Genomic DNA, 18,799 nt, shown 5'->3' with positions numbered 1-18,799 from the left:
TGTGAATTTGCTTCTGATTGCTTCTAAGTAATCTGATGATTAATTTTCTGAATTCCACTTCTGACATATCTTCAATCTGTTCATCTTCACCTTCTATTATTGAAGAGTTGTAGTGTTCCTTTGTGGGGCTCATAGTGTTTTTCTTATGCTTATGTAATGTTTTTCCTTTGTTATTCAGCATTTGTGTGTTTTTTCTTTTTTTGTCTGGTTGCTTTTCTCTTTAATTTGTGTCTTTGTGCTTGTGGTGAGGTTTCCCTCTGATATGAACTGCTATGCATCTGTGCATTGCAAGTGGGAGCACACAGCCCCACCTCCTGTATCCCAGCCCACTTCTCAGTCATCATAGGGGTGGTACGAGCTCTGTTACATGGAGCACTGCCTACTGGGGCTCCTTCTCACTGGTGGATGGAATGAGCCTAAGTTTTCTATATTCAGGACTTCTTCTTGTTGTATAGCTTATGTGGTAGGGAGAAATTACTCTGAAATGTTGTGGTCCTCATTCCTGGGTGGGGCTGTGGCGAGGTGGCTCCCGAAAATGATGGGCACATGCATGGGAAACAAAGATGGCAGTCCCTTGCTTATGTTTAAAAAATGTAATATGGTTCCTCCCAGCTGGCTGTAGGTCTGGTAGTGGTGGGGTGGGAAGTAGATGGACAGGGTGGGATGCCTGACCTCTCTGTTTGTTCTTCTATACCTTCTCTTTTTTCCCTCATAGAACTTCAAACATATTTTGTCAAGCTCCCCCTCCTGCTGCTATCTGTAACTCCATGGACCTGTGATTTCTCATGTAACCTGGTCCACGGGGGCTGGTGCCAGCTTCCCCATTCCATGGCTCTTCCACTTCTCTTTCTTATTTGCTCCTTCACTGGGGACATGCCCAGCCTCTTTTGGTCTCCTGGGCTCAACATCACAAATTTTCCAAGGATCGGTCTCCAGCATGTATCCTGTCTCCTTTTTAACTATCTATTTTGCTATACCACCATCTTGGGACCCCTCTAAGATCTAGTTTCAATTCAATTTATACACATAAGATTAACTCTATATTAAGTAAAGTGTTCAACAAACAATATATAAAAAAAAACCCTGTTCTTCAATAGTTGAGGAATAAGTCATTGCATCTCAAAAGTGTCAATTTCAGTTCTATAGATTATGTTTTAGGTACACTATTAGTTACCACAGATTAGGGAGAACATATGGTATTTGTCCTTTTGGGCTGATTTATTTCATTAAGTATAATGTTTTCCATTTGCATCCTTTTTAAAAAAGATTTATTTATTTATTTGAAAGACAGAGTTACAGAGAGGCAGAGAGAGAGAGAGAGAGAGAGAGAGAGAGAGGTGTCTTCCATCTGCTGGTTCACTCCACAACTGACTGCAATGGTTGGAGTTGGGTTGATCAGAAGCCAGGAGCTTAGAGCTTCATCTGGGTCTCCCATGCAGGTGCAGGGGCCCAAGCAGGGGCCTTCCCAGGTCATAGTAGAGAGCTGGATTGGAAGTGGAGCAGCCTGGACTTGAACCAGTACCTGTATGGGATGACAGCACTGCAGAACAGAGCATTAACCCACTGAGCCACCCCTTGCATCCATTTTGTTGCAAACAACAGGATTTCTTTTTTTTTTTTTTTTTTTTTTTTACCAAAGTGTAGTATTCCATGGTGTACATACTCCATAATTTCTTTATCCAGTTTTCAGTTGACAGACATTTGGGTTGATTCCACATCTTAGCTATTGTGAATTGAGCTGCAATAAACATGGGGATAGAGGTAACTCTTTCATATGCTGATTTAATTTCCCTTGGGTAAATTCCCAGGAGTGGGATGGCTGGGTCACATGATAGGTCTATATTCAGATTTCTTAGGTATCTTCATACTGTCTTCCATAGTGGCTACACCAGTTTATATTCCACCAATAGTGGATTAGGGTACCTTTTCTTCCACATCCTCACCAGCATTTGTTGTTTGTTGATTGTTGTACAAAAGCCGTTCTAATGGAGGTGGGGTGAAACTTCATTGTGGTTTTGATTTGCATTTCCCTGATGGCTAATGATTCTGAGAATTTTCTCAAGTGTCTGTTAGCCATTTGGATTTCCTCTTTGAAAAATGTCTGTTTCAGCCCTTTGCCTATTTCTTAACTGGGTTGTCTGTTTTGTTGTTTCTGAGTTTCTTGAGCTCTTTATATATTCTGGATATTAATACTTTGTCAGTTGCATAGTTTGTAAACAATTTCTCCCATTCTTTCATTTATCTCTCCATTTTTTAGTTTGCTTCTTTTTATTTTTTTAATTTATTTGCATTTAATTTTAATTTTTATTTTTTAAGGTTTTTATTTAATGCATACAAATTTTGTATGTACAGCTTTTAGGAATATAGTGTTTCTCTCCCCCCCATTCCCATCCTCCCACCTCCACTCCCATCCCACCTCATACTTCCTCTCCCATTCCATTTTTTATTAAGATTCATTTTAAATTCACTTTATATGCAGAAGACCAACTCTGTACTAAGTAGAGATTTCCACTGTTTGCACCCACATAGAAAACACAAAGTGTAAATTACTGTTTGAATACAAGTTTTCCCATTTAATCCCATAGTACTCCTCATTAAGGACAGAGGTCCACCATAGGGAGTAAGTGCACAGTGACTCTTGTTGTTGATTTAACTATTAACACTCTTATTTTTGATGTCAGTGACCATCCGAGGCTCTTGACATGAGCTGCCAAGGCTATGGAAGCTTTTTGAGTCCAAAAACTCTGTAGGTATTTAGACAGGGCCATATGCAAAGTGAAAGTTCACTCTTCCCTTCAGAGAAAATTACATCCATCTTTGATTATCCCTTCTTTCCACTGGGATCTCACTCACAGAGATCCTTTGTGTAGGTTATTTTTTTTGCCACAGTGTCTTGGCTTTCCATGCCTGAAATGTTCTCCTGGGGTTTTCAGCCAGATCCAAATGCCTTAAGGACTGATTCTGAGGTCAGAGTGCTATTTAAGGCATTTGTTATTTTATGAGTCCGCTGTGTTGCCTGTTTCTTTTGCAGTACAAGAGCTTCTCAATTTTATGTAATCCTATTTGTCAATTTTTGGCTTTGATTATCTGTGCCTCAATCCAGAAGCTTTTATATAGCAAAGGAAACAATCAGCAGAGTCAAGAGACATCCAACAGAATAGGAAAAAAATATTTGCAACCACCTATCTAACAAAGGATTAATATCACAAATATATCAGCAACTTAAAAAACTCAACAACAAAAAACCCTACCAATGTGGTAGAAAAATGGGCAGAGGACTTCAATAAATAAATAAAATAAATAAATAAATAAATAAATAAAAGAAATCTAAATGACCAACAAATGCATGCAAACTGCTCAACATCCCAAGCTATCAGGGAAATCCCAATGAAAACCACAATGAGATATCACCAGAACCCTGTCAGAATTGCGAAAATCCAAAACATGGAGGGTAACAAATTCTGGCAAGGATGTGGAGAAAGGGGAACATGTGTACACTGTTGGTGAGAATGTAGTTTAGTGCAGCCACTGTGGAAAAACAGTTTGGAGATTTTTTAAGAAACTATAAATAGACTTTCCATATGATTCAGCAATCCCACTACTTTTGGGATTTTCCAAAAGAGTGGAACACAATGTATCAAAGAGATATCTGCACCACCATGTTCATAACATCATTGTTCACAGTAGCCAAAATTTGGAATCAAAAAAGGTGTCCATTATCCGATGAATGGTTAAAGAATATGTGGTTTATATACAAAGAGGAATATTATTCATCTATAAAAATAATGAAATTCTACCATTTGTAGGGAAATGGATGTAACTGGAGGACATCATGTTGAGTGAAATAAGCTGGACCCAGAAAGACAAATACTATATTTTCTCCCTTATATTTGGGAGCTAAAGTTTAAAACACAAACAAAAACAAAAAAGAAAACTGTCTCTGTGTAGCAGTACTGTTGCAAATATAGTTCTGTAAATTTTGTTTCATACTTTTGCCAAACCAATGGTTATGAATGTTATACTGTAATTTTTTAAAGATTAAATTATTACAGTGAGGCAGAGGCAGAGGCAGAGAGAGAGAGAGAGAAAGAGGTCGGTCTTACATCTGCAGTTTCACTCCCCAAATGGCTGCAATAACCAGAGGTGCACCAATCCGAAACCAGGAACAGTGCAGAGGCCCAAGAGACTTGGGCCATCTTCCACTGCTTTCCCAGGCCATTGCAGAGAGGTGGATCGGAAGTGGAGCAGCAGATCTTGAACTGACTCCCATAAGGAATGACAGTGCTGCAGGCGGTGGCTTTACCCACTACGCCACAGCTCTGGCCTCTATACTATCATTTCATTGATCTGTGATTACTTTAAAATTTATTATATATGGGAGAAATGGTTATTTTTCCATTCTATTATTTATAGCCACCATATGTGTTCCCACTAAAGTCTTTTTACTTGTTTAAATTCTTATTTGGTGAAGTATTAAGCCTTTTTACTATAATGTGAGTTCAAAAAATGTTACCTCAAAAAACTAAAAAAGGTACAGAAAGAGGGAGAGAGGGAAGAAGGATGGGAAGGGAGAGAAGGAGAGGACAGGGATATCATTATGGTATTAGAATTGTATCAACAAGTCACATTGATACTGTGGTTTTCCTCACAATGTGTTACAATTTATGAACCAGCATTGCCATATCTTTATCACTCCTAGTTCACAGTTTATGTTGGGGTTCCCACTCAGTGTTGCATTCTCTTTGGGTTTTGAGAAATATATGATGATGTACATCCAGCATTACAGTATCATATAGAATAGTTTCACTGCCTTAAAAATCTCTCATATTTCACTCATCTATCCCTCCTTACTATAGTCCTGTCATATTATTCCCATAGTTTTGCCCCTAATAGAATGCCATGTAGTTGAAAAAACACAGGGCATATCCCTTTCAGATTGGTTCCATTCACTCAGCAATATTATCTTAAAGTCCCCCCATGCCTTCACCTATTCTTGTTTACTGAGTCAAGAACATTGTTGTTGCTGTCAGGTTTTGACAATTATGAATGGACCTTCTTTAAACATACATTTAAGTTTTCAGATTGGTATTTGTAAAACAATAGCTCTGCCATGTAGGAAAATCTTAATCATTGGGATTTAAGACTGTTTTACATCATTCACAAGCATCTTGTATTGAAGTGGATATCAAGCAGTTGGGAGGATCATGGTCACAATGCTTTCAACAGCAATGTGCCCTGAAACATGTACATGTGTCTTTGTTGTGTTGTTGTTGTCTAGGCTGATGCAGTAAAACAGTTTATGATGCTCTCTTCAAGTGATTGAGGTGGAATAGAAATGTCTCCCGTGGATCACTCTTCTCTTCCAACTTCATCCAGGTTTCTCTCCTGCCTCTGGATCCAGGTAAGTTTCTTTGCTATTGATGCAACCATTATCCCAATAGTCCAGTCTGAATCATCTTCAGTCTGACTTTTTCTGTCTTTAGTCACAGTCAGCACGTCCACTTTCTACCCCTATGTCTACATCATTGTAGCTTTCTTGGTGAATATGCATCTTTCATTTCCCTTACAAGAAAACAATAAATTTCTGTCTTCTTCGCCTACCTCCAGAACATTATATAAGACTTGCCTGCAACAGATGGCTAGCACAAAACACTTTTGACATTGCTAGAGTTCAGAACTATCTGACTAATCAGATTCTGTACCCTTGTAGAATAAAAGGTACAGATCCTTACAAGGCTCTGCTATAAGAAAAACAACAGCTAACATATTTTAATATGTAGCATATATTAGGCACAACACTAAACATTTTCATGTAAGTTTTTTTCATTTATCCTAATGAAACTGCTCATTTGATATTGTTTCACTCATTGTATATATGATGAAACTGAATCTTGGAGAAATAAAACAACTTGCCCAAAGACCTAGGTAAATGGATCACATTCTGAAAGGATTCCTGAATTGTATTTCAGGGTCTATAAGGTATAAAAACAAAGGAAAATTTCATTTTATTCACTTGTAACTTTAAAGAGAATTGTTCAAATATAAGTCCTAGTCAATATCAATTGTATGTGTGGATAATTGATTAGTGCATAACTATCCTCCAAAACTGAGAACTTCATGCAGATAGAGACTTTTTGCTCCATGTAGCTCCAAATCCTAGCAAACTTCCTGGCTTATTTTAGGTATTCCTAACCCATGAATGATCTCTACATTCCAGACAGCCAACAAGTTCACCTCCTGGAATATCACTCCTGCATTTTAGAGGTTGATGGTGAGCTGTCATCATGAGGAATGTGTTATTACCATCCTTTTAAACAATGGCGTCATCCCTGTCTTTCATTCTTCAGATTAATTTCTGGCATAGATACTTGATGGAGAAAAAAGATTCATTACTATACAACAGAGGAGATAACTGGGTTCAGGAAATCATGCTTTCTAAACTTCTAAATAATTTATGAAATATTCTCAAGTATCTAAAACATATTTTTAAAATTCTATTTATGCATATTGGCTGGGATTACAGTTGTTGTGCCTATGCATGAGTTATCAGTTATAATCTAGGAAGGGTTTATATCTTCATAGTTAAAGGCTTAATGTTCCTCTGGCATCCAAATGAGATCTGTGTGTTACCGGAAAGGGCAGGAAAAGCAAAAACAGACTATTACTGTGCTCTTTTCAAAATTATCGTGCTTTTGATTTTGATTTCCTATTGCTTGGAGTTTCAAGTTTTAACTTCTCAGTTGGGCATTCAAGAAATTCCATTTTATGACCTAGCTTATATGTTCACCTTGATGTAATAGTCCTCAGTAGGGACTCTGATCTACTGGAGTGAGTTCTGTTACTCCTCTCATAAGTCAAGGTCATTTTAATCTTCAATTTGTTAAGATGACATCATTTTCTCACTTCCGTATCTATTCCTATTCTCTCTAATTCCTCAAAAACAAGGTACACTGTGGTTTTCTGATTTACCCTGATTACTTTAATAGTGTGATCTCAATCACAATTTAGTGGCATAACTAGCAGCTCAGATTTAAATTACATTGAAATAAGCTGGCCGGTGCTGTGGCTTACTGGGCTAATCCTCCACCTGCGGCGCCGGCACCCAGGGTTCTAGTCCCGGTTGGGGCACTGAATTCTGTCCCGGTTGCTCCTCTTTCAGCCCAGCTCTCTGCTATGGCCCGGGAAGGCAGTGGAGGATGGCCTAAGTGCTTGGGTTCTGCACCCGCATGGGAGACCAGGAGGAAGCAGCTGGCTCCTGGCTTTGGATTGGTGCAGCACCGACCATGGCGGCCATTTGGGGGTGAACCAACGGAAGGAAGACCTTTCTCTCTGTCTCTCTCACTGTCTAACTCTGCCTGTAAAAAAAAAAAAAAAAAAAAAGAAAGAAGCCTTCAACATTTGCTTTTTAGATGATCTTTGGGGAGTTATTAATTCCTCTATGCTCAGTTTCCTCATCTGTAAAATGTAAATAGATAAAATTACCTTTTATAATTGTTATGAGACTTAATGAATCTTTGCATGTAAAATGCTTATCAGAGCATCACACAGAAACCAACAGCTGTAGACTGTTTTCAAGTCTTCTTATTTCAAACATTAGCTTCACTAAATAGATTGCAATTTCCAGTGTGAGAACAGAGATCATGACTTTTATTTTAAATAGTCATAACCTTAAGCACTTAGTTCTTTAGAGAACCAACTTAATTGGAGAACAACGTGGGAAGAAATACCAGACTTGGTATATGGTCTTCTTTAGTCAAGTTTGCATGTTCCAATTCACTGAAGTTGGTAACACAGGAGGACGGCTGCTTTTGCTATCGGTAGTATTGGCATAGGGGTTTTATATTCAGTTTTAGAAATATGAGGTTGATTAAAGGTTAAGATTTTCAATTAGACACTATTAGCAGCAGGATTTCCTGATCTAGCAATCAAAGGAGATACCTGAGCTGAAGATATCAGTTCTCAAGTCCAATTTTGTCTGGGAGGCCATTGAAGCCGTAGGCATTTGATCACCTAAGAGGAGAATTCAGCAAGCAGAACAGAGAGCATCCGGGAGCAAGGATTACTGCCTTGGTGTAGGCTGCATGAACTACTACTTTGCAGAGGAACTGGAAGAGAGAATAGAAAGATAACAGCAAAACGATGGTAGTGCTATGTCCTCAGTGGAAGAGAGTATTTCAAAAAGCATGTTTGAAATTGCCAAATACTTCAAAAGCTGAGGACTAAAATAAATGTGTGTTTATCTGCAGGAAGCCACTGTTGACCTTTGTGGGAGATATTGGAGAGTTATTTGGAGTGAATCAAAAAGAGAATGGGAAATAACAAAATAGAGACATCAAGCAAAGAAAACAAATTTTTTAAAGAAAAGACTGTTAAAAGAAGAATAAAGATGTAAAGTAGGGACAGAATTTTGAGGGAAATGTGAGCTTTATTAATTTTTCTAAGGAAAAAGTTTTGAGCATTTTTCAAAACCATAGGGAAAGATATAGATCTGTTATAGGTTGAATTAGTCCTTCTAAATTTATATATGTTGAGGTCCTAACCTTTAATACCTTATTTGACCTAATTTGGAAGTAGCATTATAGCAAATACAACTAGTTAAGATGAGTTCATACTTGCTAGGTTTGACCCCAATCTAATATGACTGGTATCCTTGGTCAAAGATAATATTTGGATGCAGAGAGACACAGGGAGAATGCCTAGTGAAGATAAAGGCAGAGCTTGGGGTGATGTTTCTACAGGCCAAGGAATGTCAAACAATATCAGCATGCCACCAGAAGGTAGGGGAGAGGTGTGGAGCCACTTGTCCTTCCTAGCCTGTGAAAGTTCCCAATCCCGCAACACCTTGCATTCAGACTTCCAGCTTCTGGAATGTTATACCCTATCTTTCAGTTGTTTAATACACCTAGCTTGTATTGCTTTCTTCTTGCTGCCCTAGAAAGTTTATATGAGATCATAGGAAAAAGAAGAACCTGCAAAGGATTTTGAGTAGCTCAATCTTCTCGAAAGGAACCTATGTACCAATTACATAGGTAATCAAAGTTTTATTGTATATTCCACATCATAAAAGGCCTTGTATTGTGTTGAAGATGATGTAGTTGAGAGAGTGATATTTTATATAAATCAATGTTTATAAATTAATAATTTTATAAGAAAGTCATCATAGAAACTCAGTTAATGTATTAATGGGTAATTTTGCAATGTTACATTAAAAGATTAGATCTATTTAAGTCTGTTCTTTTCAATAAATGATATTGCCATATGTATTTAAACACATATACACATTTATATTGGCCCATTTGACTAAGTTTAGAGGGAAATTTGCTAGAGGAATTACCTGCAATTATAAGTAGTATGGAATAGAGGAATGAATTGAATTTTTTTATCTCAAGAAGAAAGTGGGGACCTGTTTAATTCATTTGCTAGAAGAGGGAAATGTAAAAAGATTTTTGTATTTTTTACAGGTTCAATATTTCAAAAGTATTCTACTATAATTTTTATATCTAAGCTAACACTTTTGTGAGTGACCAGAAAAACAAATGAGCTCTATCATCATCAAAGTCTAAAATATTCAAGACTTATAATTCCAGGCACAACACAGCTGAAGCTAAAATGTTCCTCACAGATGGATAGCTGGTGAGGTGTGGGTCTTGGATGTGTGGTGACACATGGCACAGTTAATAAGCTGGGCATCCTTCTTCCTCTGACTGTACCGATATTTCTGGTATAGGTCCTCTCTGTGTCAAGGACCCTCATTTGCACAACAAAAAAATAAGAAAAACACACCAGCTCTTCTTGTGATTCATATTATTTCTTCCTATACTTGTGGCTCACTTGTTTCAGAATTTGGAGACCACAATACCCACAAGGTCCTTTCTCTTCAGACACTGCCATACAAAGACACTTTTGATGCTCAAACACTTCCCTGCTGTTTACAACTTCAGAGGTGTCCTCCAAATAATTTTCCCTCTTAACTTCAATGGTGCAATTTCATCTGACGTGGTAACTAATAAATCAAGAGAAAGAAGAGAGAAAAAGAAAATCTCCTTTATTGTAGAATCTTATTTTCCTGCTTTTTAGCGGTGATTTACTAAAGAATGATATTCAATATATTTATACTTTTATATTCTCACATTTGAAATTTGTGGATTTTGCCTACTCATTATTTTTTTGAAAATTATTCTTTTTTTAAAACTTTTATTTAGTAAATATAATTTCCAACGTACAGTTTATGGATTACAATAGCTTTTTCCCCCCATAACTTCCCTCCCACCACACCCCTCCCATCTCTCGCTCCCTCCCCCATTCCATTCACATCAAGATGCATTTTCAATTATCTTTATATACAGAGATCGGTTTAGTATGTATTAAGTAAAGATTTCATCAGTTTGCACACACACAGAAATATAAAGTGTAAAGTACTGTTTGAGTACTAGTTATAGCACTAATTCACATTGGACAACACGTTAAGGACAGAGATCCCACATGAGAAGTAAGTACACAGTGACTCCTGTTGTTGACTTAACAATTTCACACTCTTGTTTATGGCGTCAGAAATCTCCCTAGGCTCTAGTCATGAGTTGCTAAGGCTATGGAAGCCTTTTGAGCTCACTGACTTTGATCTTATTCTGACAGGGTCATAATCAAAGTGGAAGTTCTCTCCTCCCTTCAGAGAAAGGTACCTCCTTCTTTGATGGCCCCGTTCTTTCTACTGGGATCTCACTCACAGAGATCTTTCCTTTAGGTGTTTTTTTTTTTTTTTTGCCAGAATTTCTTGGCTTTCCATGTCTAAAATACTCTCATGGGCTCTTCAGCCAGATCCAAATGCTTTAAGGGCTGATTCTGAGGCCAGAGTGCTGTTTAGGGCATCTGCCATTCTATGAGTCTGCTGTGTATCCCGCTTCCCATGTTGGATGGTTCTCTCCCTTTTTGATTCTATCAGTTAGAATTCGCAGACACTAGTCTTGTTTGTTTGATCCCTTTGACACTTAGACCTATCAGTGTGATCAATTGTGAAGTGAAATTGATCACTTGGACTAGTAAGATGGCATTGGTTCATGCGATCTTGATGGGATTGTATTGGAATACCCTGGCACATTTCTAACTCCACCATTTGGGGCAAGTCTGATTGAGCATGTCCCAAATTGTACATCTCCTCCGTCTCTTATTCCCAGTCTTATATTTAACAGGGATCACTTTTCAGTTAAATTTCAACACCTAAGAATAAATGTGTGTTAATTACAGAGTTCAACTAATAGTATTAACTAGAACAAAAAAAAATACTAAAAGGGATAAAGTATTACATTGTACATCAACAGGACAAGGGCTGATCAAGTCACTGTTTCTCATAGTGTCCATTTCACTTCAACAAGTTTCCCCTTTGGTGCTTAGTTGTCACCAATCAGGGAGAACATATGATATTTGTCCCTTTGGGACTGGCTTATTTCACTTAGCATGATGTTTTCCAGATTCCTCCATTTTGTTGCAAATGACCGGATTTCATTTTTTTTTTTTACTGCTGTATAATATTCTATAGAGTACATGTCCCATAATTTCTTTATCCAGTCAACTGTTGATGGGCATTTGGGTTGATACCAGGTCTTAGCTATTGTGAATTGAGCTGCAGTAAACATTAAGGTGCAGACAGCTTTTTTGTTTGCCAATTTAATTTCCTTTGGGTAAATTCCAAGGAGTGGGATGGCTGGGTTGAATGGTAAGGTTGTATTCAGGTTTCTGAGGAATCTCCAGACTGACTTCCATAGTAGCTTTACCATTTTGTACTCCCACCAACAGTGGGTTAGTGTCCCTTTTTCCCCACATCCTGGCCAGCATCTGTTGTTGGTAGATTTCTGAATGTGAGCCACTCTAACTGGGGTGAGGTGAAACCTCATTGTGGTTTTGATTTGCATTTCCCTGGTTGCTAGTGATCTTGAACATTTTTTCATGTGCCTGTTGGCCATTTGGATTTCCTCTTTTGAAAAATGTCTATTGAGGTCCTTGGCCCATCTCTTAAGTGGGTTGTTTGTTTTGATGTTGTGGAGTTTCTTGATCTCTTTGTAGATTCTGGCTATTAATCCTTTATCTGTTTTATAGTTTGGAAATAATTTTTCCCATTCTGTCGGTTGCCTCTTCACTTTCCTGACTGTTTCTTTTGCAGTACAGAAACTTCTCAATTTGATGCAATCCCAATAGTTAATTTTGGTTTTGACTGCCTGTGCTTCAGGGGTCTTTTCCAAGAAGTCTTTGCCGGTACCTATATCTTTCAGGGTTTCTCCGATGTTCTCTAATAATTTGATGGTGTTGGGTTGTAGATTTAGGTCTTTAATCCATGTTGAGTGAATTTTTGTGTAAGGTGAAAGGTAGGGGTCTTGCTTCATGCTTCTGCACATGGAAATCCAGTTTTCACAGCACCATTTATTGAATAGACTGTCCTTACTCCAGGAATTTGTTTTGGAACCTTGATCAAATATAAATTGGCTGTAGATGTTTGGATTGATTTCTGGTGTTTCTATTCTGTTCCATTGGTCTATCCATCTGTTTCTCTACCAGTACCATGCTGTTTTGATAACAACTGCCCTGTAGTATGTCATGAAATCTGGTATTGTTATGCCTCTGGCTTTGTTTTTGTTGTAAAAGATTGCTTTAGCTATTCGAGGTCTCCTGTGTCTCCATATGAATTTCAGCATCATTTTTTCCAGATCTGAGAAGAATGTCTTTGTTATTTTGATTGGTATCGCATTGAATCTATAAATTGCTTTTGGGAGAATGGACATTTTGATGATATTAATTCTTCCAATCCATGAGCATGGAAGATTTTCCCATTTTTTGGTACCTTCTTCTATTTCTTTCTTTAAGGTTTTGCAATTTTCATCGTAGAGATCTTTAACGTCCTTTGTTAAGTTTATTCCAAGGTATTTGATTTTTTTTGTAGCTATTGTGAATGGGATTCATCTTAGAAGTTCTTTCTCAGCCATGGCATTGCCTGTGTATAAAAAAGCTGTTGATTTTTGTGCATTGATTTTACATCCTGCTACTTTGCCAAACTCTTCTATGAGTTCCAATAGTCTCTTAGTAGAGTTCTTGGGATCCCCTAAATAAAGAATCATATCATCTGCAAAGAGGGATAGTTTGACTTCTTCCTTCCCAATTTGTATCCCTTTAATTTCTTTTTCTTGCCTAATAGCTCTGGCTAAAACTTTGAGAACTATATTGAATAGCAGTGGTGAGAGTGGCATCCTTGTCTGGTATCAGATCTCATTGGAAATGATCCCAACTTTTCCCCATTTAATAGGATGCTGGCCATGGGTTTTTCATAAATTGCTTTGATTGTATTGAGGAATGTTCCTTCCATACCTAGTTTGCTTAGAGTTTTCATCATGAAAGGGTGTTGAATTTTATCAAATGCATTCTCTGCATCTATTGAGATAATCATCTGGTTTTTCTTCTGCAGTCTGTTAATGTGGTATATCACATTGATTGTTTATTGAACACTGAACCATACCTGCATACCAGGGATAAATCCCACTTGATGTGGGTGGATGATCTTTCTGATGTGTTGTTGCATTCTATTGGCCAGTATTTTATTGAGTTTTTTTGCATCTATTTTCATCAGGGAAATTGGTCTGTGATTTTCTTTCAATGCTGCATCTTTTTCTGTCCTAGGAATTAAGGTGATGCTGGCTTCATAAAAAGAATTTGGAAGGATTCCCTCTTTTTCGATTGTTCTGAATAGTTTGAGAAGAATTGGGGTTAGTTCTTTAAATGTCTGGTAGAATTCAGCAGTGAATCCATCTGGTCCTGGGCTTTTCTTTGTTGGGAGGGCCTTTATTACTCTTTCAATTTCTGTTTCAGTTATGGGTCTGTTTAGGTTTTCTATGTCTTCCTGGTTCAATTTAGGTAGGTTACATGTGTCCAGGAATCTACCCATTTCTGGTAGATTTCCCTGTTTGCTGGCATACAAATCCTTGCAGTAATTTCTGATGATTCTTTTCATTTCTCTGGTGTCTGTTGTTATGTTTCCTTTTTCATCCCTGATTTTATTGATTTGGGTCTTTTCTCTTCTTTTTTTTAGTTAATTGAGGCAATGGTATGTCAATTTTATTCATTTTTTCAAAAAACCAACTCCTCATTTGGCTGATTTTTTGTAATGTTTTTTGGATTCAATCCTGTTGATTTCTTCTCTGATTTTAATTATTTCTCTTCTCCTACTAGATTTGGGTGTGGTTTGCTGCAGTTTTTCTAGATCCTTGAGATGACTTGAAAGCTCATTTATTTGGTGCCTTTCCAATTTCTTGATGTAGGCACCTATTGCTATAAACTTTCCTCTTAACACTGCTTTTGCTGTATCCCATAGGTTTTGATATGTTGTGTTGTTATCCTCATTTACTTCCAGAAATTTTTGATTTCTCTTTTGATTTCTACTATGACCCAGTGTTCATTCAGGAGCATGTTGTTCAGTCTCCATGTGTTTGTATATGCTCTAGGGATTCCAGAGTTGCTAATGTCCAACTTCATTTCCCTATGATCTGAGAAGCTGCATTGTGTGATTCTAATTATTTTTATTTGCTGAGACTTGCTTTATGGCCTAATATGTGGTCAATCCTAGAGAAGGTTCCATGTACTGCTGAGAAGAATGTAAGTTCTTTATGTGTAGGATGAAAAGTTCTGTAGATATCTGTTAGATCCATTTGGGCTATAGTGTCATGTAAATCTACTCTTTTCTTGTTGATCTTCTGTCCCATTGATCTGTCTTTTTCTGAGAGTGGAGCATTAAAGTCCCCCAGTACTACTGTATTGGAGTCTAAGTCTCCCTTTAAGTCCCTTAACAAATCTTTTAAATAAATTGGTGCCCTGTAATTAGGTGCATATACATTGATAATCTTTATATCTGCCTGTTGAATTGATTCCTTACTCATTATATAGTGCCCCTCTTTGTCTCTCTTAACAGTTTTTGTGTTAAAGTTTATTTTGTCTGATATTAAGGTGGCTACGCCTGCTCTTTTTTCATTTCTGTTGGCATGGTATATATTTTTCCAGCCTTTCACTTTCAGTCTGTATGCATCTTTGTTTGAAAGATGTATTTCTTGTAAGCAGCAAATAGATGGGTTTTGTTCCTTAATCTATTCAGCCAGTCTGTCTTTTAACTGGATAGTTGAGGCCGTTAATGTTTAATGTGACTATTGATAAGCAGTGACTTTGCCCTGCCATTTGCCAAAGATATTTTCTTTCTTTCTTTTTTTAATTTTTGACAGGCAGAATGGACAGTGAGAGAGAGAGAGAGACAGAGAGAATGGTCTTCCTTTGCTGTTGGTTCACCCTCCAATGGCCGCCGCGGCCTGCGCACCGCGCTGATCCCAAGGCAGGAGCCAGGTGCTTCTCCTGGTCTCCCATGGGGTGCAGGGCCCAAGCACTTGGGCCATCCTCCACTGCACTCCCAGGCCATAGCCGAGAGCTGGCCTGGAAGAGGGGCAACCGGGACAGAATCCAGTGCCCCGACCGGGACTAAAACCCAGTGTGCTGGCGCCGCAAGGCGGAGGATTAGCCTGTTGAGCCATGGTGCCAGCCGCCAAATAAATTTTCTAATATATGCTTTGAGATTCCTGTGATCTTTTGCTGTGAGGTTTCCTTTCTTTATCTTCTTTCATATTGATGACCGTGTTTTTGTGTTTCTGTGTGTAACACATCTTTAAGCATCTTTTGCAGGGCTTGATGATTTGCGACAATTCTTTCAATTTCTGTTTGCTATGAAAGGTCTTTAATTTTGCCTTCATTCGCAAATGAGAGCTTTGCAGGATACAATATTCTGGGTTGGCAGTTTTTCTCTCTTAGTACCTGGGCTATGTCTCGCCATTCCCTTCTAGCCTGTAGGGTTTCTGATGAGAAGTCAGCTGTGAGTCTAACTGGAGATCCCCTGAGAGTAATTTGACGTTTCTCTCTTGCACATTTTAGAATCTTTTCTTTGTGTTTCACTGTGGTGAGTTTGATTACAACGTGTCGTGGTGAGGCTCTCTTGAAAATATTGCAATCATTGAAAGATTTATATTTATAAACTCTTGTGACAATATATGTGTTATTCACATAATAGGTATGGACAGCATTTTGAAATGTGGTAGAATATTCAAGTGCATTTATTTTTTCATGGATCTGAGTGTAGAATAATTTGCTCACTTTCCCATGTCCTGGATCTTGCATATATTAGTAAGGATACACATAGTGCCAGTGAGAAAAAGCCTATGCTGTAACAGGCTTCAAAATGGACACTTTACCCCACCAACTTGGAAGTTGAACCCAAGGCAGGCTGCAGGGGAAGTGGAAGGGGCTCCAGCTCTGCTTGTGCCCATTCTTTAGGCTCTGCCCTCCTTTGCACCTAGCTTCACTGCTAGTTTGTGAGCAGAAGACAGCAGTTCCAGATATCACAGTGTTCAGGGGACAAAGAATGTGTTGTCTCTCCTTGAATTTCCTTCTTAAGATTCAACAACAAATACCCAAATTCCCTCAAAAAGATTTTCTTTCCTTTCAAATTGACAAAAATGGGGGTCTTATTCTCTTCTCTGAGCCAGTCATAGGCTATTTGAATAGCCTGTGATTGACATACGGTATTCATTTGGGGCATCTTTGACCCTGCTTCTGGGCTTCCTCTTTCCCTTATTTTCAGGGCAATTATTTGAGATGGCCACATTAACTAAAAACAAAACAATATTTCAGTGTAACATGGTATTTAAGTTGGCTGTTAGCAAAGATTTGGTTTCATCCTTGCATAGCCTGTGCTAGTCAAGAAAAGTTCATTCTCAGAGGAGATTAGGGTATGTTTCTTTGGGATATGATAAACTCCTAGGGTTACTCTACCAGGTACATTTAATATGAAATGCCGCTGTCCAGAGAGGAAATTGATCTAGGGAAGACTGCAATGTCCCTTGCATTTAATTCAGTATGAGTCAGGGTAGCTCATAAAGCAGCCTTCCAGATCACTGATAAGTAACTTCATTAGAATTTAATTTACTGTAATGCAATTATTTACAGGAAGGTCTCTCAGTCTCTCCCAAAAAATTGAAAAGATTGTGCCTAATGAAATCAGTTCCTCCCTATGTTTTCTCATCTTTATCCACCTATTTGCCAGTGTCCTAAATATGGGCATCATCCCTGCTTCTTTCCTATTCTTCCTCTTGCAGTTTTAATCCATCACAGAAACCATCCTACTTCCAAATGAACCAGAATCCTTCCATGCATGCAATCTTCACATTGTTAGTTTTAATGTGAGCTATTGGATAGGCGCCCAATGATCTCTCTTCCCCCAGTTTCATCTGTATTACTGCACAGCCTTTCAATCTATTACTAATACAATGCCTGGAGAACACTTGAAAAATTCAATGTATGGGGCTAGTAATGTGGGTAGTAAGCTAAGCCTCTTCCTGTGGCACCGGCATCCCATATGGGCACTGGTTCAAATCCCTGCCGCTCCTCTTTCAATCCAGCTCTATGCTTGTGGCCTAGAAAAGCAGTGGAAAATAGCCCAAGAGCTTGGGCCCCTGCATCCAAGTGGGAGACCTGGAGGAAGCTCCTGGTTCCTGGCTTTAAATTGACTCTGCTCCAGCCATTGCAGCCATGTGGGGAGTGAATCAGTAGATGGAATATTTTTCTCTCTGTCTCTCCCTTTCCCTGTCTGTAATTCTACCTTTCAAATAAATAAATAAATAAATAAATAAATAAATAAATAAAATCTTTAAAAAGTTCAATGTACACAATTTCTTAAAATTATTTATTGATATCCTATTGCATTAAGGATGATACTTGTATGAGTACAGACTCTTATAATGAACATGTTGTCTCTTCTCACCTCTGTAGTGTTTTTTGGTACCATCCCGCTTTTACTCCAACCTCTCTGGGCCACTTTCTGCTACTGAAACACAGTAGTTGGCATTGATCATTAGTACAATCATGGAACCTTCACTCTTCTGTACCCTCTGTTTTGACCACACTTTCTCATGTTCACTGGCTGGCTGGCTTCTAGGTTGTTTCTAGCCCAGTCATTAACTTCCCAGGTGGCTTTCCCTGCTCATCCTGTCTACATAGACCTCCTCCCTTGGCAGAAGGGTGGTATAATTTTAACTTATTATATGCCCTCACAAGTCTTTTATCAGTTTGTCTTCATGTGATTCGTCATTTGTTTCATCATTTATCACCTGTCTTCCCTGCAGACCTAATGCTCCATGAGGGCAGGATCCATGCTGGTTCTGTTCACCACTAAACCTGCACACCACTCCCAGGATCAGGGCCTGGATGCAGCAGAACAGAGGTTAAATAAATGAATCCTCTGTAGAATGGTGATTCTTGTGAACATGGGTGATGGCTGCACTCTATCTCACAGCAGAGTATTTATCACACAATATATTCTTAGGACATACTTATTGTTGAATAAATGAATACCTCTTGTTAGAATAATAAAACTTAGCATTTGACTGCCAGATCAGGAAATGTGGGAATAGATTTCTCACTACTTGGAGAATATCAACTGGATAACTAGCAAACGTTCAATAGTGTTTATGATATTTTCAGGTAGGTTTAGTATCATGCTTGCAAAAACAGTTATCTTTTAATGAGAAAAGAGAACACTTGATGAGGCAGAAAGCCAGAGGAAATAGTTACAAGTGAGGAGAATGGGCCAATCACTTCCTCCAAATCTAACTTGATCATGTGAAACAACTCAGTAGACTAATGGAAGGTTGAGAACAGCTCTGGTGTTACATAATAAAAAAGAGGCTGTGTCTATTTTAAGTTCCCATTTACCTCATGGATCACTGAACCA

The sequence above is a fragment of the Lepus europaeus genome, chromosome 4, assembly GCF_033115175.1.
Source record: "Lepus europaeus isolate LE1 chromosome 4, mLepTim1.pri, whole genome shotgun sequence".
NCBI classification, from domain to species: Eukaryota; Metazoa; Chordata; class Mammalia; order Lagomorpha; family Leporidae; genus Lepus; species Lepus europaeus.
This window is presented reverse-complemented; position numbering follows the sequence as displayed.